Source organism: Heterocephalus glaber, unplaced genomic scaffold (genome assembly GCF_053883595.1).
Source record: "Heterocephalus glaber isolate CG9 unplaced genomic scaffold, H.glaber_assembly_v1.0 deba00001538, whole genome shotgun sequence".
NCBI lineage: Eukaryota > Metazoa > Chordata > Mammalia > Rodentia > Bathyergidae > Heterocephalus > Heterocephalus glaber.
Genome location: NW_028258333.1, coordinates 40,440,409 through 40,462,717, shown reverse-complemented (window position 1 = coordinate 40,462,717; position 22,309 = coordinate 40,440,409). Strand labels below are relative to the sequence as shown.

At 39.7% G+C, this 22,309-nt stretch overlaps 1 long non-coding RNA gene across 2 annotated transcripts in view; it reads right to left on the bottom strand.

Moving 5' to 3' along the window:
* Window positions 1-22,309, bottom strand: part of LOC110350086 (uncharacterized) — a 45,489-nt gene that overhangs the window by 2,697 nt on the left and 20,483 nt on the right. For both annotated transcript variants that reach the window (XR_015442293.1, XR_015442292.1), the window contains one exon: window positions 1,154-1,210. This is a non-coding gene — a long non-coding RNA (uncharacterized LOC110350086). The remainder of the gene's footprint in view (window positions 1-1,153; window positions 1,211-22,309) is intronic.

Below are 22,309 nucleotides of genomic sequence, written 5' to 3'. Positions count from 1 at the left end.
TGTTTTAATAGGCAAAGTGAGAAATTTTAGAAAACATTTTTTGCTGAGCTAACTCACACCCGTCTTGGTGGGGTGGAGAGGGAAGGAATTTTAAGCAGGCAGAGAGAATGACAAATTCCAAATCAATGGAACCATAACTGCCTAGTCTACCGAGCACCACACCCTGTATGGGACATGGGGTGTCCCGGAAGATAAGACTTGATTCTTTTCAAGAGTTTTCAATTTGGTTGGAAAAAGAATGAGAAGGGGAAGGAATCAGAAAGGAATATAGTAAGCATTGAGACTGGGTCACCACTTCTTCCTCATTTCAACTTCACGTCAGCCCAATATTTCATGGAAAGCCATATGAACGGACAGGGAGAAGGTCAGCTATTAACAATGGCAGATCTGATGTTTGAATATAAGCCAGTTTGTCTCTAATGGGTCCCAAATCCCTGGGGAGGAAGATATTTGACTTGATCGTTACTTCAGTTCTTTATTTTATGTCATTTCTGAGCATGGAAGGCATTCTTTAGTAAATTTCTTTTTCTTTTAATAACTACTATTTGAGTGCCTTATATCTTGGACAAAATACTTTCCATACATTATTATCAGATCTCACTACACACTTACTAGATAAGTCTCCTTCTCACTTAACAAATTAAATATACAAGAGCAGAGAAGTTGACAATAAATCTACCTCTGCCCTCAGCAAGTAGCAGAGCAAGGATTCCAAACATGTTGGCTGACCTTCGACTAAACCTCTGACATATACACAGAAACATGTATGTGTGTGTTTAAAACATTTAGTCCCCATATCCAAAGCCAAATGAATAAGGGCAGACACAGAAAATACTCTCAGTTCATTCCTTGTACTCTTGACTATTCTCAAATGCTTTGCAGAGGCCATTCTGCTGCAGCCAGACTTGGCTCTTTTCTTGAAGACAATGATCAAATGTGTTCAGCACTCATGCATGGTTTCTCATGATGATCAGTTTTTTTAACTGAAGATTGTGACAATTGCAACAATGGCTTATTAGAATTTACTAGTGTTTGTCATGCCTAGACCTTATAATAAGAGAAAGAAGAGAACTTTTGGGGTCAGTGAAACTTTCTATTTTTCTAAAATTTACACGCATGCTGACACACAGCTAGCTTCAAAGCATAGACTCACCTTTGCAGTAGGACTGGTCTCATTGTTGAGTCTTGGTTTCCCTAAACAGCCTTAGGCCTATTCACCAGAAAGGAGAGAACAAAGTTGCCAAGAGCATTTTATAATTCCACCCCTCCCTCTTGTTTTCCTAAGGTAATTAGCACCCTCACCCATAGGAATTGTTTTTCTTTACTCTGAGAACTAAGTGTTTCTTCTATCTGAGGAGACCCCAAGAGAACTTCTAGGTTCAGGTCTAGTGGGATAAGGGTCAAGTGTTTGCTTCAGAATTATCTCTATGGCCAGGGATGTGGCTCAATGGCACCATGCCTGCCTCTCTCACGAGCTCAAGGTCCTGAGTTCAATCCTTGGGACCAGGGGAAAAAAAATTATTTCTATGGCCTCTCATTCAACTGACCAGTGGCACTCAAAAAGCATGCTGACAGGATTGATTTCTCACCTACAAAAACAGAGTTGAAGTTCTTTAATGTACAATTCCAGCTTCAAATGGTTGTTAAGGAGGATCTATAGTAGGATAAAGGGTGGTGATAAACAAGAAAGGACAAAGGGAGAGGAATTGAGAGCTTTTTCCTCAAGATACTGTTCTAAGCATCCAGGGTCCACTACTATGGCGCCCCTTGAGCTCTAAGAAAAACCCAGAAATCTCTGGGCCTGCAGTGAAATGCACTTGTAATGTGTCAGATAGGTCTGACATGTTCCCCAAGTTGGACCCCTGCCGGAGCAGACCTGCAGCCCGCATCCACAGGAGCACAGAGATAACAGAAACCCAGCAGCCACCCTGGCCCTGCTGGTCTCATCACCACCCTGTTTATCAGCCATCCCCAGATCCATCACCCATGGGACTCTAAATTTTAATTTTCTACTCTCTTGACCAGTGCCCCCTCCCCTACCTAAAATGCCCCATTTCAGCCATGAGCACCCTCCTCTCACTGCCAACAGCCTTCTCACACTTGGCCCATCTGCACCCAGATGGCAATAAACTCATTACATGTTGCTTAGACTTTGTCTGCCTCAGTGGTCTCAATCGTGCCTCAGTCTGACCTTACAGTGTCACCTTGCACAAATTTTTCAATTAAGCTGAGCTCCAATTTTCTTTGTTAGTTCTACTTCAGATAGCTAATTTATTGATTTTTAAAAAATATATTGTAAAAGTAATATGAATACAAGGTTTAAAACTTGAAATTCTTACATGACTATCTGTTTTGTGGGTGAAACATCTGAAAATCATTATAGTTTGTTTTTTGGATTTTCTTTTGCTCACTGAATAGCTCTTCTTCATCATGTTTTTCTTTTTCTGTTTGTATGGGGTTTTTTTGTTTTGCTTTTGCTTTTTGGAAACAGGATCTCACTATGTAGAGTTCAGGCTGGCCTTGAACTCCCTATGTAGCTATGATGGAATAACCAATGATTAACTTTGAATGCCCAGCTGAAAACTGAGTCAGCGTGGTTCTGGGCATGAAAGGCCCACCTGAGAATTGTTGCCAGCGGTATAAAAGGAGAACTGGAGGGGAACATTGTATGCTGTTGATTTTCCTGGAGAAGCTCCTTGTGGTTGGTTTTCCTGATATAAACTTAGCTGTTATCAGAGGAGCTCAGGTCCTCACTGTTCCCAGGGATGGCTGCTATTCTTTTCAGGGGACGTTGGTCTTTACCTTGAGCATCACTTCTTGACTCCAGTGTAGATTCCTCAGCCTGGGGGTACAGATCCTTCACCCCACTGGCCAGACTTTCCAGCTTCCACCACTGGCCTTTGGGCCTTTCCAGTGCAGATCCTTGATATAGACTGGCATGAGACATTGCTGTAGGCTCTCAGCCTCTGGCCAGACTGGTGGAGGACATTGCCTGGGCTCTAGGTCTTTAGCTGGACTTGTGGGGGACATTGCTGTGGGATCTAGGGCCTCAGCTATGATCTTTGGGTCTCTAGTGGGTGGACAGATCTCTTGCACTTCTCTGTATTTGACTTTGGGTGAATATTACAGAATAATCTTATAAATTATGTGTCCTATATTAAATCTATTCCCTTGCAAACCTTGACTACAACAATAGCCAGTTTAGCTGGCCCTGAACTCATGGTAATCCTCCTGCTTCAGCCTCTGAAGTGCTAGGATCACAGGCATCAACCACTACACTCATCTGGTCTGTCTGTTTTTAGAGGTTCTTGGTGATCAGTGCATTTAGTGGAGTTAGACATTAGGAAGCCAGCATCATGTGCAGGTCTTGTGGAATGGAGAGCTTCATAAAGGCATTCTTGTTTGGCCATTTCACAGGGGTGTGTCTAAAAGAAGTAGATACCTTTAGGTGTTTTTCTTTGAGATTGTTGATGTTTCAAGTTCTCATCTTTCCAATACCTTTCCTGCATTTCTACCATCTGAGAATCATCTGGGAGAGAGTCAGAGCTCTCAGTTCAGCATAATATACTTTCATACACATTCACTTTCATACACGTTTACTGTGGAACCAGTTTTCTCAGGAATGACCATCATCTGTGAGTCCAGAATCCCTTTGGATCACCCTCCCTACAGGGTAAGCTTTAGAACCAGCATGAGTAAAGAGTAATCATCTTTACTCATGAGGGAGGGAGGGAGGGAGAGGGAGATGAGGAGATTTTAACTGCTTCCTATATAGATTTTCAACTGATCCTTCTGCTTTTGGAACAAACTACTACCCCTATTTCAACAGGTCCCTGGATTACCCAGTTTCTGAACCTTTGTGAGATTCTGTAGAGTAAATCAGAATATTAATGGACTTCCTTTACTCTGAATCACATTTCTAACTCTGCTCACAAGTTAGTAACCACTTATCTTTCTCCTGCCAGGTTCTAAAATGTTATTTTGCCATCTCCTTTTCCATACCCTTTCCTCTTTCTAGATTTGTGTCTGTAAAGAAAATCCTTTATGGCTATTTTTTTGTGAATAGAAAAAAAATATATACATATATACATATACACACATATACATGTAAGCTCTATAAAATTTACTTAGTATACATAGTACCTGTTATATAGCAAGTACTCAAAAATAAGTTGTGTCTGTATGTAGAGCAAGATGACAGGGATTTGTGAGTCTTAAGTGTGGCCTGTAAGTCAATGAATGAGGACTTAGAACTGACCATATGTGATTCAGTTGTTGAACCAGAGTCAGAGCAAAAAGTTTGTGTTTTTTTTTCAGATCATTTCCTTAGTACATGCTTGTAGTATATGATGTTTACATTCCTTTTTGGAGCTGGTACATGTACATAATATATCTCAATTTCTTTTCTCACCTAGTTTCTCTCCACTCTCTCCCCACTCCATGTTTTGAATACAGCATCTATCTTTTGTTGCTAAATAGCTCTCCCCAGTCTCACAATGTGTTAGTCAAACTTTCATCATTGAGACAAAATACTTGAAATACACAACTTAAAGGAGAAACAGATGTTTTGTTTTGTTTTTTGGCTCATGGTTTCAGAGGCTTCCGTCCATGGTTGACCAGCTCTAAGGCAGAAACATTTCAGCAGAAGGGCGGGGCAAAGAAAAGCAGCTCACCTCATGGCGGCCAAGAAACAGAGAGTAAGGAAAAGAGTATCAGAAAGAAAGGAAAGGGTTCAGGGACAAGAATATGTAGACCCTTCTAACCAGCCCTACCTCCTAATGGCACATTCAGTTATCACAACAAATTCATTGATTTACACCCCGTAATCTAATCACCTTCCCAAAACCCCACCTCTGAACATAGGAGCTTTTGGAACATATTTTTCTCAAACTCATATTCGTTTGTGTCTATGTTGTTGCTAGAAAAGTTTCTAAGAAGGAAAGCACCAGACTTTGGTTTTGGCTCAGGTCTTTGGCCATAATCTGCTCTTCTGCTTTAGCTCTCAGAAAGCCCACTTGAACATTATTTCTAGCATCTGTGTGACATGTGATTACATAACCAATCAGAGTAACAACATCAGATACATAAACAAGGCATGATATTAAAGATGTCATTAGTATCTCTGTACTTTCAAATATAGGTAGTCTTCTAACTATAACTTAGAAACTCTTCTTAGGTGACTTACATATTGATATCCTAGCAGCCAGCTGGTAAATAAATATAAATACATTGCTACAAAAATAAAATATTTCAATGTTTGTGAAAGTTGTTAATTTATGTAAAGAAATGATTAGAGGAATATTCAAGTAATAAACTCTAGGAGATGTACTGAAAATAGAAATTAAAGAGATTAGATAACTAATATAGAATAATGTAATATAGTGAGTCAATAAAAAGTATGTTAATGTAAGAAGATGAGATTATATCATAATTCTAATTTTTATAGAATTGATAGGATATGCTTTACAAAATAACCATAAAGAATGGTATTGTGATAAATTTTAAGTATTTACTTCCATTAAAGTATTCAAATGTAAACCTTATCAAATCAATTTCTACAAACTCTCAAACATCTTTAAGAGTTGAAGCTTAAGGTTTTTAATTTATCCTATTAAGTTGATGTAAAATTTCTTCTAGAAAACATACTATAAAAAGACTTTAAAAATTTTTATTTGGCTGTATTTTCCCCAAAATGACTGGCTAAATTTCTAACACTACCATTTACAAGCCAGTTATGCTTTAGTTTCAAAAACATTTTGATGGTGACAATCCTGTGTTGTAGGTGTTCTCACACTATCATATTCAGCTTTTAAAATTTTACACTATTAAAAATATAAGCTTACACCATTCACTTATTTTTAAAATTATCATACAGTCAAATTATCATACAGATCAGTTCTACCTCCTTAAAAGAACTATCTCCCTGCTGACTATTTTATAATCATCCCTCCCCCAACCTGTGACACCTGGTATAGTGATCATCTCCATTCCTTTTTTCTTTTGAGAAATTTATATAAGTGGAGTCATAGCATAATCATCCCTTTTTTTTTTTCTTTTTTGGTACCAGAGATTGAACTATGTACCTTGAGCTTGGGAAGCAAGCACAGAGCCACTGAGCTAAACCCCTGGCCCTAATCATGACTTTAAAATAAAATTTCATATTTAGTCTTGAATCCCATGAAGTTTATTTTATGATGCTGGCATTTATCTTTAGTCTCAGTTCATGCCTCAGTAGGCCTTGCAATATCCAGCCAAATTGTATTGTCAGATAGCTCCAAGTGGTATAGCAATTGAAGGTGCTGTTTGAGTAAACTTTAATATATAAGAACTAAGAGATATTATATAGGGATCACTGAACAGATTGTACCTAAAAATTGCAGAGAGCCATTCTCCCTGGGGCAGAGACTTCAAGGTAGTTCTCATTCCCTGTAGGTATCTTTCTCAGATTGGAGATGCTTAGACACTAGGCAGCAACTCTCAGCCCTTCTGGGAAGGAATTTCCAACAGAAATCCTATGAGAGCAGCACCTTTGACAGAGAAGAGGAGCAAGAGTGGCAGTGGCCCTGCCTTGTTTACGTGCACATATACAGGAAGCCCTTGCAGAGGTTCCCCTCTCCAAAGAAAGGTAGGGGCTTGACTAGCTAGTGGAAAAACCAGTGAAATTTGTTCTCATTGCTAATCCTATTTCTATGTGTATAGTGGTGCAGCCTGTGAAAAGATGTGTTATTCCATGTCATAGAATGTTTGGTCACTATAACAAAAATACTGTAAACTGGAGAGGTTAGATGAGATTTATAAACAATAAACATTTATCTCTCACACAGTCCTGGAGGTGGGAAAGTCCAAGATCAAAGCAATGGCAGATTTAGTGTCTGGCGAGGTCCATTTCTGTCATGGTTAAAGGGGCTAATTAGCTCTCTGCAGTCTCTTTTATAAGGGCACAAGCTCAATCAGTAGTACTCCATCCACACCATCTCATCACCTTTCCAAAGACACAATCTCCTAATAGTATTTCCTTGTGGGTTAAGATTTCAACAAATGACTCTATGGGAGTGATGGTGAACCTTTTAGAACTTTCAGTGATACAAATAGCCTGCTGTGGCACATGTGTCATATGTTCACCACCACTGCTCTGGGGGGATGCAGAGAGCAACATTTGATGGTGGCAACTTACTTACCAAAGGGGCAATCTTATTTTGACACAGAGGGAAGAGAGTCCTCAAATCTACTATCATCCCTCGAACCAGCAGCTGTACAAAGGTACAGGGACATAGCCCCAGGTTAAGAGCTGTACCCTGTCCAGTCTGGCTGGCCTCTGTTCTGGGTTCTCCCAGGTGCTATCAGGCTAGCTCTCAAGTTCAATAAGACTCAGGGAGGTGTCACTGTTCAGGTCATCTAGCTAGTTTGACCATCAGATCACAACCAGAACAAACCTAGTCTCATCATTTCCAGTCCCATAGGCTTTCCTCTTCAGCAGATCAGTTTTCAATCTGAGAACTAAGGCCACCCATATCCTCATAGCTGGTTTAGCAATCAGTATGGAAACTGAATCCACCTGTGTCCCCATGACTTTACACTTTCTTCCAGAACATTCTTGCACAGGAAGACTATAGGCATATATAACTAATTTTTCCTCAGAAAGTGTCTTAAATTTGTTCAGACAATAGATTGATTGCTCATTTGAACAAATAGCCTCTTTCATACAATTTTGGGAGCGATGTTACATAATTTTAGGGAAAAATCATTTGAGTAGGCCTAGTTCTCCTGCCTACAGGCCAGCTATGACATTCCAGGCATAATTGCATTTTGGCCTTGGGTCACAACTGAGACCTCAGTGATCCTGCAATGCTGTAATCTCCAGGACAAGACCACACCTGCGGGAGACCGTCAGGGAGGAACCAAATCTTCATCTGCCTAGTTCCTTATTGTTCTTAGATTTCCACTGCCCCCCAGCCTTTTGTTACACCTTGTCTATCCCAATGTGAAGTACTAAACTTTGCATTTCACGTGTTACATTTGTTTCCCCATTTACTGAATAAAAAGTGCTGCAAGCTAGGGGGTCTTTGTCTTTGCTGCCCAGAGCAGCACTGATCAGACCCAAAGCTCAGCTTCTTCTCATTTGTCTACCTTTCCTGTAATTCGCCATGTGCTGCCGTGGCTTGCAGGAGACTAGGACTTACTGCAGAGGTTCTGGTAATGTCCCCTTCCCCTGTTCCCTACAATACAACAGATTGCTTGTCAGGTCAAACAGCTTATCTATGAAACTGCCTACCAAATTTGCTTGTAGACCCTCTCTTTACTGTGTCCACCATGTCTAAACTGAAATACCATAAATTGTGCCAAATTTCAACTAAATTCTTGCATTGAAAGACCCATCATTAAACCACTTGAGCTCAGACCACAGAGCCTATAAATAGCTACTTCTGATATCTATCTTTTGATAATGGTTAAAATGCTACCAGAGGGTCTTTTTCTCTTACTGCATGTTAATATACTTAGCTTTATTTCTTCAGTGGTTTGTGATAGGTCTCCCACCACCTCAGCAGCTATTATGTGTAGTAGTTGCCCTCTTCCTATCATGCCTTGCCCCCTCCCCTGTGTGACATCATGCCAAGATGGTTGCTCCCACCAAAGAATAAACCCTTCTTCCCAGTATGCCCCTGTTCCCGCCTAGAAAGTAATATTCGCTCACCTCCTACCATCTAGTGACATCATGGGATCATGGGCTCCTCCATTCCCTAGTCACTACCTCACTCAACCCCACCTCTGCCCCTACCAACCCCACCTCTGCCCCTACAAACCCCACCCTAGTCTCTATAAAAGACTCTCCCTGCCCTGGCCATATTGCTTTTGTCTCTCCTTTGTTCAGAGACAGCCCAGCAGATCTATACCCCTAATAAAGGCTTGTTGTGACCTGGTCTGGTCTTAGTCTTCGGTCCTTTTACCTGACATTTCTGGTGCCATGACTCGGATGGTAGATGGTCCATTAATGGACGATCCCCTGCAGGACGGGGTTGATTGACCTTTTGGCCATCTCCAACAGACCTATCTGCCATTGCCAGGACCCTCTGGGGCTTTCTACCTTTGCCATTGCTGACACTACACATCCACACCGGTCACCAATGTCTGGGTGAGTAGGGAGTTCAGCCTCCCTCTCGTCGGGTTCTCTGTCTCATTCTCTCTCCCTCAGGGACTTCTCAGAAATCCAAGCACTTGGCCAGAGAAACTCCCACGGCCTCTGGGCCCCTGAGAAACCCCCACAGCCTCTGGGCCCAGGACCGTCCCCCTGGGAGAAGTCCCATCGGCCCGCCTCCTCTGGTTCTCTCCCTTTGGGAGACTCACTCGGAGATTGTCAAAGGAGATAAGGATGTTTCTCCCCTTTGTCTTTCTCCCCAGAGGCTGCCTCCTCCTCACCCGCTCTAATCAGGGGGCTCAACAATCCAAACCCCGCCCCTCAACGCCTTAAGGCTGCCTTCTGGCACAACTCAACCCCCTCGAATTGTTGGGACAAGACTTTAAGCCAAAAAGACTTGTTTTGTATTGTAATCAGGTTTGGCCTCAGTATAAATTAGATAATGGGTTTCCATGGCCCAAAAATGGCACTTTCAATTTTAACATACTGTGTGATTTACGCAACTTCTGTCAACGCAATGGGAAATGGTCAGAAATCCCCTACATACAAGCCTTTTCTACCTATGCTCTTAACCCTCCCTCTGTCAAACCTGCTCCCCTCAAGTACTCCTAGCCTGAGCCGATCACTCACTGCTCATACCTCCCCCATTTTATAACTCTGTTGATAGGAAAAAGTTTTAAAGTTTAAATAGATTAGCTATTAAAGTAGTTGTGGAAGCAAACTAGGTAGTGTATCCCTTTAAAAACTTGCCTTAGCCCATTGCTTCTGCTGTTTAAAGTGAAGGTTATATAGCTTCTTTGATTTGTAGCTGCACTATAGATAACATCCTAGCTCTAAAGAACAAAGTGGGAATCCTTGAACAAACTTGTGATATACGTGCTTTAACTGTCATGTGTTTAGGGCTGTAATCAGTGACAGAAACCACCTGTGTCTAACCATTAAACAGGAATTGGAACTTTATTTACTTAACAAAGACCACTAGGGATGAGATAATGACTGACAAAAGTATAAAATGTTTATAGTGAGTCAGAGACAAAATATTTTAAAAGATATATTTTTGATATAAAAGGATTTTATATGTTTGTCTTGTTAGCAGGACAAGACCAAAAGGCCTAGGTACGTCAAGAAGGTGTGCGGAAGTGATTTATAAAGGAAATATATATGTTTACTTGTTGTTTTCAAGTTTGTTGTAAAAGGTTTACAGGAATAGAGGTTTCATTCCTTCTGATTTTAATTCTACAAGAGATCTCTGTTAATTGACTTACAAAAAGTTTTAAATAGTCTTATTTATAATTATAAACCTAAAATTATAAACAGATTATAATTCCATTGGGCTAAATATATTTGAGTGCACTCTAGTTTTAGAAATTGTCTTATATCTTTGTTTTTTGTCCAATCGTACAGCTGTTTTGTTTATAGATAAAGGTTATTAAGTTCAAGGCATGCTCCCCTTGGTGAATAAAGGAGCAGCCACATGGAAATATTTTCCAGTCTTTGTTCACTAGGGGGACCTCAACAGTTTTCATCTTACAACAGACTGACCCAATAGTTTTCATAGCCTTATAAAAGACTTATATCAATAAATATTACTTAAATATATTATTATACTGTTTATATCAATTGTCATCAAAGGGATAAATTCTAAATATGTTATTATGGTGTGCTTACACTGGTCATTTTCAAAGGACTAAATATCCTGTAAAAAACAACAATAACAAGGTTTTATTTTTTGTAGTGTACTAAATGTATTTGTACTTTCTGACTGTACAGGTTTTCTAATATTTGTTTATGATAATAACCTCCTTTTGATTCAGGTATTTGCCTTTTTGTACACTCCAGCTATTTATAACAACAGATACATACATGGGCTGAGATACTTTTAGATGGTATCCTATCAAAAGATAATTTATTTATTTTTTTAAAAAATAATTTAGATAAAAACTTTTGGTGTTTTTAAAAAATGAGTATGTTTAACAATGGCTATTTTATATCAAGATGGACATTTAAATGTGTTACAAAGGTAAAGTCATCATAATTGTCATGTTAAAATATTATTTGTGGCTCTTTTTCTGTTAATATTCTACAGGAATTCAACTACTAAAAAACAACCATGACTGAGAACAGTAACAGTTCTCTATATTTTAAATTCCAAAATGTTTGTTATTCAGGTAAAACTGTAATAGTTAAGTTCATTATTCTTGTTACAATGCTAATGCTATTGACCGTCTCTTCTGGGTGTTCAACAACTAAAGTTTGGAGACCAAAACTAAAAGGTAACTGGACTATGAGCACAGCCAATATTTTGGCCCTGGTCCCTCAAGGTCAACAAAGATCCAGGACATGAGGGAACCTTCTCTACAGGTTCCTACATCTTTGGTAAGTCACTCAACCACCTAAACTGGGAGATTGCTGGACACCAGAGGACAATACAGTGTGTGCCAAAGGAGGGTCACCAAGAAAAAATCTCCAATGCTTTCACTGAAAGCAACTTGGTCAAGCAAGGCCATGACCCATCCTGATGGCTGACACTGACAGAAAAGCAGAGAGGCACTATACATGGTTCCAAAGTAATGGCCTGGAGAGACTTAACTGACCTTAATAGATAACAAGAGGTTCATACTGATTGACACAGGTCTCACTTTAACTTGGTCTTAAACACCCAGCAGAAAAAAATAACCAAAAGAGGTATAAAACAATGACATAATAATAAAGCTAGACTTCAGAAAAATTAAGACATAGCCCACCCATTAAAATCTTTTGGTTCACTCATGACACAGCCATTTCAAAAAGGTACTAAATAGAAGTGAAATTTGGGTACTAAATAGAAGTGAAAATCATTAATTAGCTACAAATGTGTACAGATTCTTTTCAAAAAAATTAAAAGAAGTTCTTTACAGGTACCCAATCCTAGAAATCACTGGTCTCCAGATCTCTCCTTTTAGATAAGTGTTTTTCTGATTCTGTGATAACTAATTAACTATCATGTAGTGATCAAAAAAACCCCCAAAAACCATAAAGTAAGAGTATTGGGAAAAAATCACCTGCTTGTCAGCCACAGTCAGGATAAGTTCTATACCAAGCAGCTACAAGATTTATTCTTTTTAAAATAATGTACATCCTTGTTCTCTGTTTATGATCCCTCTTCTCATTGTGCTTATATTTCCTGGATACCTACCCGTGTCTAAAAAGATCAAGCCTTTTATGTTACACTTGATCACCTTAAGTCGTCCAGTGTCCTTGTTGAGGTTATCAGTTCTCTTTATTTTTAAATATATCTAGGAGGCTTCCAAAAACTGAGAGATACAGGAATAAAACTGTCCTGGCCTTGAATTTAAAGAAGAAGTCAGGTTCATAGTAACACCACACTCATCGGTATGTTGGCCTCCAAAAGACATTTGCTCAGTTACATACACCTTTTATATTCCAAAAAAAAAAAAGGATTATAAAGATTATATAAATTGTGTTTATCACTTTTCCACTCATTCTGTAAGAGCAAGGACATGACACATGGGCCCTTAGATCAGGAGCTATGATCTCTTCCATAACAGTCTCTTACTTCTATAACAAATGAGCCCCTAAACATCCAGCTGTCTCTGTAAAACCTACATAAATAATGAATAAAAAATTACATGTCAAATGAAAAAAAAAATTAAAACTCAATGGGCCAGATAGATATGTCCCCCAAGGTACTAATCAATGGTGGAGTACGTTTGGTTCCTGGAGCTCATGGCTCCCCTGGCTATTACCACTCTTGGGACCCCTCAGTATTATCTGTTTAATTCTCTGTTTTGGACTGTGCCTGGTTCGCTGTTTTCAAACTTTCTTGCAGGAATGATTGAGGGCATTCACCAATCAGACAGTCACAGAGTTCATCATGGCAGGGTACCAGCCAGTACGGCAAAAGGAAGAGGTCCCCACTTGCCACCGGCCTCATCAGATCCAGGTCTAGCCCTGATCTTCACCCCTTGTCAGCAGGAAGCAGCTCCAGAAGAAGAGACCTTCGTCCAGCTATCATAAAACAAAAGCCTGGAATGATAGGTCTCCCACCACCTCAGCAGCTATTATGTGTAGTAGCTGCCCTCTTCCTATCATGCCTTGCCCCCTCCCCTGTGTGACATCATGCCAAGATGATTGCTCCCACCAAAGAATAAACCCTTCTTCCCAGTATGTCCCTGTTCCCACCTAGAAAGTAATACTTGCTCACCTCCTACCACCTAGTGACATCATGGGATCCTCCACTCCCTAATCACTACCTCACTCAACCCCACCTCAGCCCCTACAAACCCCACCCCAGTCTCTATAAAAGACTCTCCCTGCTCCGGCCATATTGCTTTTGTCTCTCCTTTGTTCAGAGACAGCCCGGTGGCAGATCTATTCCCCTAATAAAGGCTTGTTGTGGCCTGGTCTGGTCTTGGTCTTCGGCCCTTTTACCTGACAGTTTGGCCTGATAACCTTTTTGGAAAGAAAGTAATCAAAAGCTCTGTAGGACCCAGTGGGAATCACTCAAGAACTCTGACTCCTACAATTTAAGAAACTCAATTTTAAAATAGAGTGTGCCTCTGAAGTTCCTTGAGTTTGCCATATGGAAGTCTCCCCTAACATAATACTGAGGTACTTCCTGAGTTTGAATTTCCTTTCTGTACAGTTCTTAAATACTGTTTATCCTGGGATGGGGATTTAGCTCAGTGGTTCTGCCACCTGCCTCACAAACACAAGGATCCAAGTTTGATCCCTAGTACCAAAAAAAAAAAAAAAAAAAAAAAAAAAAAGGATTGTGCAAAATACTGTTTATCCTGTCTCCTAGAAACAAACATATTCAAGGAATTCTTTAACTTATCATACCTGGAAATGTTCACACTTGTAGAAATGTCTTCTAGAAGTAACATTACTCTTTGTGTCTCTATTCCTATTTGTTCTGAGTCTACAAGAGGAAGTTCTCAAGAAAGAAGACAAGCAAAAGATCTGACTGTTGGGCCGGGGATTTAGCTCAGCCGTTCCAGCGCCTGCCTTGCAAGTGCAAGGTCCCGAGTTCAATCCCCGGTACCAAAAAAAATACAACAAAAAACCCAAAAAAACAAAAAAGATCTGACTGTCCTCAAACTGGCTAAAAAAAAGCATGAAATCAGTGAATCTCATCAAAATGCCATCTTTATAGAACAACTTATTTGGATCACTTACAATCTTCTGAAATATCTATAGTATCAGTTGTACAATGAAGAATTAAAATAGGCAAAAAAAATTCTTTAAAAATACCATGAATAGATTTCTGTTTCTGATCAAGATGAAGCACAATGGAAAATGGCTCCAATAGACCGCTTCTACCTGAGACTCACAAAAGGTCTGAACCACATATTGTCAATCTGTAATCTACATGCTTTATTTATTTTCCTAGCTATTTTGTTAGTTTAGACCTTGGTTTATTAATCTCTGCTGTTTATAAGATTTCTATCTAGAATATTTTTTATTGCCAATGGACAGAATTAGAATAGTTTAGGGAACTTAATTGGCTTTATTTTCAACTCTAAAACAGGCAACACTTTCTAAAGTAGAATAGATATTACAATGAACTGAAAAGAAAGAGTTTGGTTTTATAGACAAGGGCTAGAAGAAAACATCTCATTTCTGCTAACCTCCTTTAAAATGTGACTCATGTTAAAACAGTGAATATATCCTGGTGGTGCAATGTTTTACCCCTTTCATGTGCATTTATATTGGGTAAACGTTTTTATAAGGATTCAGACAGTAAATATTTTAGGATATTAGAGGCAGATGGGTGTTCAAAGGAGAGTGAAAAGTCTACTGCTATGGTCAAGCAGCAAGATCAGCAGGTGCCTAGCATAGATCATAGTTGTCAAGATTTGGCTACAGACAGCAGTCTTGTGACAATTTTTGTTGTTTCTGGGACAAGAAGAAGTGGATCTAATAAAGTGTACAAAGCTTTGAATATGAGCTTACTTTCTAAAAAAGGACATTTAGTGAAAATGTCAGTTTGAAAATGAAGTTTGGAAGGACTAAATCAAGGTCAAAATTCAAGGCTAAATAAATCAATTACCATTGCATATAGGTGTGGATTATCCAAACTGAGTTCTATAATATTTAGGACTTGCTACACTGAGAGAAAGTAAGGAATTAAGGAGAAATATTACAAGTGAAGGGAAAAAGAATCAGCAAAAGGTCTCTTTTAAGTAACCATCCCTAAAGCAATAGCCAAGGAGGAAAGAACTAGCAGGAGGAACTAGCTAGGAGGAAAGCACAAGGAGGGAATGATTCTCTGGATTCTCATATTAGTTGAATAATGAAAGTGTTTTATGGGTGAGAAATCTGGGCAAAAACAAACAGCAACAACAACAACAAACCCATGGAGAAATGGGATTTGGATCTGGCCATCAGCAAAGATGTGAATAAATTCAGTGACTGTGGAATGGAATCATAACTCCAAAATCTAGCTGTTAAAATTTTTCACATTTTTTAATGACAAGTGTTCTTGGAGGCTAATGGCAGAATGTCAGCAATGAAAGTCTAGGAATCACAGGTTATCTAGATTTCTTGAACAAGTGGACAAGTGAGTTACATTTGGGAAAAGCATCAGATATCTGTAAATGGTGGGATTCTCCTTTCTACTTCCTAAGAGACTTCACTTTGGAAAATGGTGCCATCATTATTGGCTTCTTAAAAAAGAAAACCAAAAGGATCACAGAGTTGGGATGAATTTGAGCTTTACAAATGTGGCCAGCCCATTTGCAAATAGGCTTCTTTACCCCATATTTTCCCTTGGAATCGCCCTCCCTCCCACTCATTTACCCATCAAATCTATTTCCTCTCAAATCCCAGCTGAAAGCATTTATTTTTTTCCCCTTGCCTATATCCCCTAATTTGAAGCTCCATTTGCTCTTGCTTAGTATTAGTTATCTTTGTTTTATTTTGGTACCAGGATCAAACTCAGGACCTCATGCTTGCCAGGTAGGTGCTGTGCCACTGAGCAAAATCTCTGGCCCAATACCAGTTATCTTTGATTGTTTCCTCATCAGCAGTTGTATGAAGTGTTTGGTGATATTGTTTCTGACAAGCTGGTGGAGAGAGAAAGCAATATTATCAACAGAACTCAGTGGTTTTTAAAACTAGTTTAGTGACAGTGCATTAGGGGATTTCAGCCCATGAAGGGACTTGCATGACTATTTCATTTGTACACTCTGGGAACCTCCTAAGGGATCTGCCCCAATGCACTACTCACAATAGGAATTGGCTTTAAGTAGCTTATCATTTAACTTGAAAAGAACTGATTCCCACACAGAATTGTGTATTCATGGAGAACTTCTAGAATTTTCCTGTCTCTACATCTTTTACTCTTGCAGTGCACAGATTTCTTTGCTCTATGTAAAAGAGACCCAGAAAGGTGAGAGCCAGAGGAGGATACAGAGGAGAGGCACACAGCAGGTTACACTTTGGGGTCCATGATGGCTTTTCATTTTTAAATATTATATACTGCCAGAGTGTAAGGTATTTTGTATTAGGTACAGTCATGAGAAGGATGCATAATGAGAGTGGGTGGTTAGACATTTCATTCTATACTAGTATCATCCCCGCCCATTATAACCATATAATACAGTCCCTTCTTTTTGTTCCTGTGAAATATTTCTGATTATAAAAGGAATTCTAAAAAAAGAAAACATGCTCACTGAACATTTATATAGAACCAAAAAGCATTAAAAAACAAAAAGTTAGGAGGCCGGGATTTAGCTCAGTGGTTCTGCCACCTGCCTCGAAAGCACAAGGTCTGGAGTTAGATGCCTGGTACCAAAAAAAAAAAAAAAAAAAAAGGCTATCACCCAGAGCTAACCACTGTTAAATTTTATTGTATTGTCAATTTAATGTATTGATTTAATAATCAAATGTTTATTGAGTGCTTATGATATACCATTCTTTTAGGCATTACAAATACCGAAATAAAAACATAAAATTTTTGCTCTTAAGTAAACATATTCTCTTTTCTCCAGTATGTCTCTCTTCCTTCCACTTGGGCATCCTCCTCTGTATTTTGTAGACCTTGGCTACAGTGGAGTGTTAATGAAATCCCTGTCTGAGAGTTTCCCAGCACTCTGCCTCCTGAAGAATGTTTACTAGTCTGGGTTAGCTGACTCTTTTGCATTGTTATGCAGTGTGATAGACATTCTGATTTGAAGTTGAAAAACCCCTACACATTCACTTGGTACTAATACTTGTCCTGCTGAATATTTGACCAACCACAACATTCTTCTGGGACTGACAAGGACTTATGGCAGAGTCCATGTCTGAAAAACAGGAATTTTGAATTTTTGTTTTGTGCTTGTTTTATTTTCAAGGCAGAAAATTACTGGTCTAGTCCTTAGTTGACCGTAAAAACCTTTGGCCATGTCCTGATGGTACCAGCTGTACTCTTAACCTGTTCATTTATTCATTTATTTATGTCACTATTATTGAGTACTAAGTACTGTGCTAGACACAAGAACTGCCAAGACACAGCAGAGAAACTCAAGTAGAGGGGAGATGTCAGATAAGCAGTCTCAATGATGATGCTGAACACTCTAGAAGAAGCAGATAGAAGAACTAAGGGATGGTCACTTGGCCTGGGACAGGTAGCTCAAAGAAGTCCTTCTGGAGGAAAAGGTATCTATTGAAGCTACACACCTTAAAGCTTCAATAAAGCAGAAGAAATGAGGGTCAGCAATCCAAGAAAAAACCCCAGCATGTTTAAGCCTGGGGCAATGGAGAAACAAATGAATTACTATTCATTATGTCTGGGTAAATTTGAAGGGGAATAAATGGTGTGCAATAAAACTGGACAAGTGGGATTAATGCCAGTCTTGGCTTTTTTTCTGCTGTGATTCAAGCTATAGATTTTGCCCTGAAATTTTCAATGGCTATTCAAAATTTTGTGGATTTTTTTTCCTCAAAATTTTGTTTTTAAAAACCAAGGGCAGGGCTGGGTATTTAGCTCAGCGGTGCGGTGCCTGCCTTCCAAGCACAAGGTCCTGAGTTCGATCCCCAGTACCACAACAACAACAACAAAAAAAACCCCAAAGGCAAAGATCAATTCATAATATAAATAGGATGGGAAGAGGAACTTTTTACAGTTATGTAGGTAAGAGATACAGGCCCACTAGAGCCAGAGAAGAGACAAGATATTTGAGAGATGTTAAGTAAGGAGAAATGAAAGCAGTTCATGACTGGCTATGTGCTGTGGAATGAGGGTCAGGATGGCTCCCTGTTTTCTGACTGGACCACTGGGTGGCATCCACTGACAAAAGAGATACTGAAGGAGGTGTTCACATTAGGGATGTGGAGGAAGATGAACTACAAAAAAATGAAACCAGAAACAGCCCTCCAGAAAGAAGGGAAATTAAGAACTAAAAAGGTCCTGTGGAATCTAGTTAACAATTTCTTTAGCATGCTGGAGGCCAAAGAAAGATAATGAGTTAGAGTGAATGGGAGCGGGAGGAAGGTACAATAAAGGTGGATTGCTACTTAGCTGTGAAGGGCAGAAGGGAAGACACTACAGTAGCCAGAGGAGGATACAGTGTCATGGGGGTGAGGAGTTTACTTGGAATTGACTGTGAGACAAAATTGAGGACAAATCACAAGCAGAGAAAGTTTGAAAATTGAAACAAAAGGATAACTGATAAAACAAGGTCACTGAGGAGATTCCAGAGCACAGACCAGCAGTTCACTGTGCAAGGGTAGTGGCTTTCCCAGGAGATATTTTTGAAATGTGTGGGACAGTTTCAGTTGTCAGTGATTGGAGATGTGTGGGCCTTGAGTGGAGCGAGTCCAGGGAGATTGTGACCTGCAGTGTGCAGCACAATGAGGGTTCTGCATCCCAAACAACTTCCAAATGATCCACTCTGTAGTCAAGAAGGTGAGAAACCATTTAATATGATCGAATCTATAACTTAACAATGTTTTCTATATAAAGAGTGGTTTTTATACAGCTTTATTGTAGGCTAAATCTTCCAAGAAGGCAACGACTGGGTAAGTCAGGTGAAGATTGTGTCATGTTTTCTGGAAATTTTACCATTTTGGAAAGCATTTTTGTTCCTATTGTTAGAGTTCCATTGCTGATCACCTGTACCAGTCTACATATTTATAATGATCTCATAGTGATTCTGTTAGATGAAAACATTTGCTTACCTACTTATGTATTCTAATACAGCAATTAGTGCCTGAGCATTTACATATTAAAATACACATTTTAATTTTATAATTACAGCACTAAGTAAGAAGTAATTATGTGTTTTGGGACATAGCTTAGTCCATTTCATGTTACTGTAACTGAATATTACAGACTAAGTAATTTAGAAGGAAGAGAAAAAGTTTCTTATACCTATGGAGGCTAAAAAATTCAAGGATGAGGGACAAACATCTGGAGAGGTCCTTTTTGCCATGTTACCCAATAGAGGAATGTTGAAAGAGAAAGAGGAGGGGGAGGGGGATAAAGAGAACAAGATAACTGAATTTGTCCTTTATCAGAAACCCACTCCCACAATAACTAACCCATTTCCATGATAATGAGATTAAAAAATCACCTCTTAAAGATCCTGTCAACACTGCCACAAGTGGGGGATACATTCAAACTACATGTAGCAATAGATTTTTTTTCTCTATAAAGGAAAAAGGGATTACAAAATATTTATATGAGGTCATTGGGTCTGATCCAGGAGAGAATCACCAGCAAAGGTAGAAGCAGCTAGCAGAAGACAACAGAAGATTGTACCATACAGAAGGTGGTAAGAATGGATGAGATGTACATAAGTTGAGGAAGGGGGATAAGAATTTGACTTTCACCATCTACACATAGGAAGTGAAGATGTGCCTAAAGTAAAGGAAGATATTAACTTCAATCAACTAATTTAAGTAGGAGAAAGGAAGCCTGACAGAGCTGCTCTGGTGGTTGGTCTACAGACCATAGGAAGACTGCTAGACAGCGTTGAAAACCCAGCTGAAGTCAGAGACCATGACTTTGTGGAAGTGCTCAGCACAAACCCTTCTCTATGGGAGCAATGAGGAGGATGGCTAGATTAATGCAGGGTGAGAGTATTTCTAAGCAAGGATGGCAGAAAAGTAAAAAGTCAAGATAGGAGCATTGATTACCAAATTAAAAATGGTTTATGGAGTGAACCATGATTAGTGTACGAAATGACAATTAAGAGACTGTTACATCATAAAGGGGAATCCCCCATATAGTCATGTTCAACCCCAGAAACCAACAGTGGTACATCTTTCCTCTTTCTACTCCAAGAATTAAAACTATGTGTGGTCCCTACTTGGCTAATTAGTCAGTGGAGGATTGAAAATTTTTCCTGTTTATGGGAACTGGCCAAGGCCAAGGCAGTCTGGACCACTGCAGGTCATCTTCAGCCCCAAGGTCTGAGCCAGAAAGGGGTCAGGACAGGTGACCCAAGTTCATTTCCAGCTGTGCCCAACAGTCCCCTTCCCAAGCAACTCCTGATCCTTGCTTTTGGGGAAATAAATGAATAAATAACTTCTTCCAAATTTTCCTGTTTAGTTACATCAGTTTTTTTTTTTTTTTGACTCTCAGGGGTTGACATTCTTCCAGGACTCTGTCAGAAAATATAAGTTTAAAATATGAGGTATAGACAATGGACATCTGTTGGTTAAAAACAAAACTGTAGCTCCAGCAGCTTGTGACTAGGACAGGCTTGGGACCAGGACAGGCTTGCGACCAAGACAGGGTGAGGAGGACCCCCCCCCCCAGGTGCCCACCAGCCCCAGCTTGGCTGAGCAGGGCCAAGCGGGGCTGAGCAGTTGCAGCCTGACTGGGACCTGCTTCCTCTGGCTTGCTCCACCAGCTTGCGACCAGGACAGGCTTGGAACCAAGACAGGCTACTTGGTTGCACACTGCCATACTGCATAGGCACAGTGGGACATAAAAGCCATTGTCCTGACCTGCAGAAGTGAACAACACAGAGAGGGCCTCTCTCAGGCTCCATGATGAAAACAAGCCCACTGGAAAAGTGAAGGGTCTCTGTAATAAAGGCACACCAGACCACCATGCTTGGTAAGTTGGAGGGATCATCAGCTCCCATTGGAACTTGGACTTTCTCCAGGGGAAAGGCAGCTGAAACCTGCAACAGAACCTTGCAGAGTGCAACCCTACAGGTGGACAGGGAGCTCAACTTGGGACTTGCAGCCAGAAAGCTGCCTGAATCTCATGGGTCTGGGACTAGCTTACTGAGACTCATTGACTTATAACTGCACACAGCTGCCCACATTGTCTATTGTAACAGCAGAGACATACCCTGAAGGAGGCCCTTCATTTTTAAAGGTGATAGATTAATAACTATCACAAATTGTCATTCTCTAATGATGTATTTGATCTTATGGTGTTGCTGATTGTATCACTTGGGCTAAGGTGTTGTGATTGATCTAATCAGTTGTCCATCCTGGTATAATGAAAATGAGATAGCCTCAGAGCCATTAGAGACTCAAAACCTAAAGACCAGCTATATCTGGAAGACACCTCTGAGAAGCAATCATTCCATAAGTGTTCTAAATACAGCAACAAAGATACTTACAATAACAACTTCAAAACATCAACCCAGGAACTAAACCAAGGACAGTACCAAAAACAAAAATGAGAAGACATTTAAGCAAGGCACAAACTCAGACTTCCACCCCACAAAAGGCAATTTCTGGGGGAAATGAGGTGGAAAAGTCTGATAATCAATCACCTGGACACGCTGAACTGATAGCACAGGAAGTAACAAAACATATGAATAAGGCTCTAGAAAAATTCAAAGCAGAAATAATGTCCTAGATAACTACAGACACAGTGAGCAGAGTGAAAGACATGATTAGAAGATCCAGAACAGAAACTGATAAAAAAAAATAGATGAGTTCAGAATCATGCTGGAAGCCATGAATGCCCAGCATAAGAAATGGAAACCATGATCACCCAACATAAAAAAGAAATGGAATCCATGAAACAGATTCAAACAGATATTCGGGAGATTAAAAACACCATTGATAGCATGCAGAGCGGATTAAGAGAATCTGAAGATAGAATATCAGATATAGAAGACAGGATTGTGGTGAAGGACCATGAAAACAGAGATTTCTTAAAAATAGTAAGGGACCATGAGAAATCAATTCAGCAGCTGCTAGATGATGCAAAGAAGAATA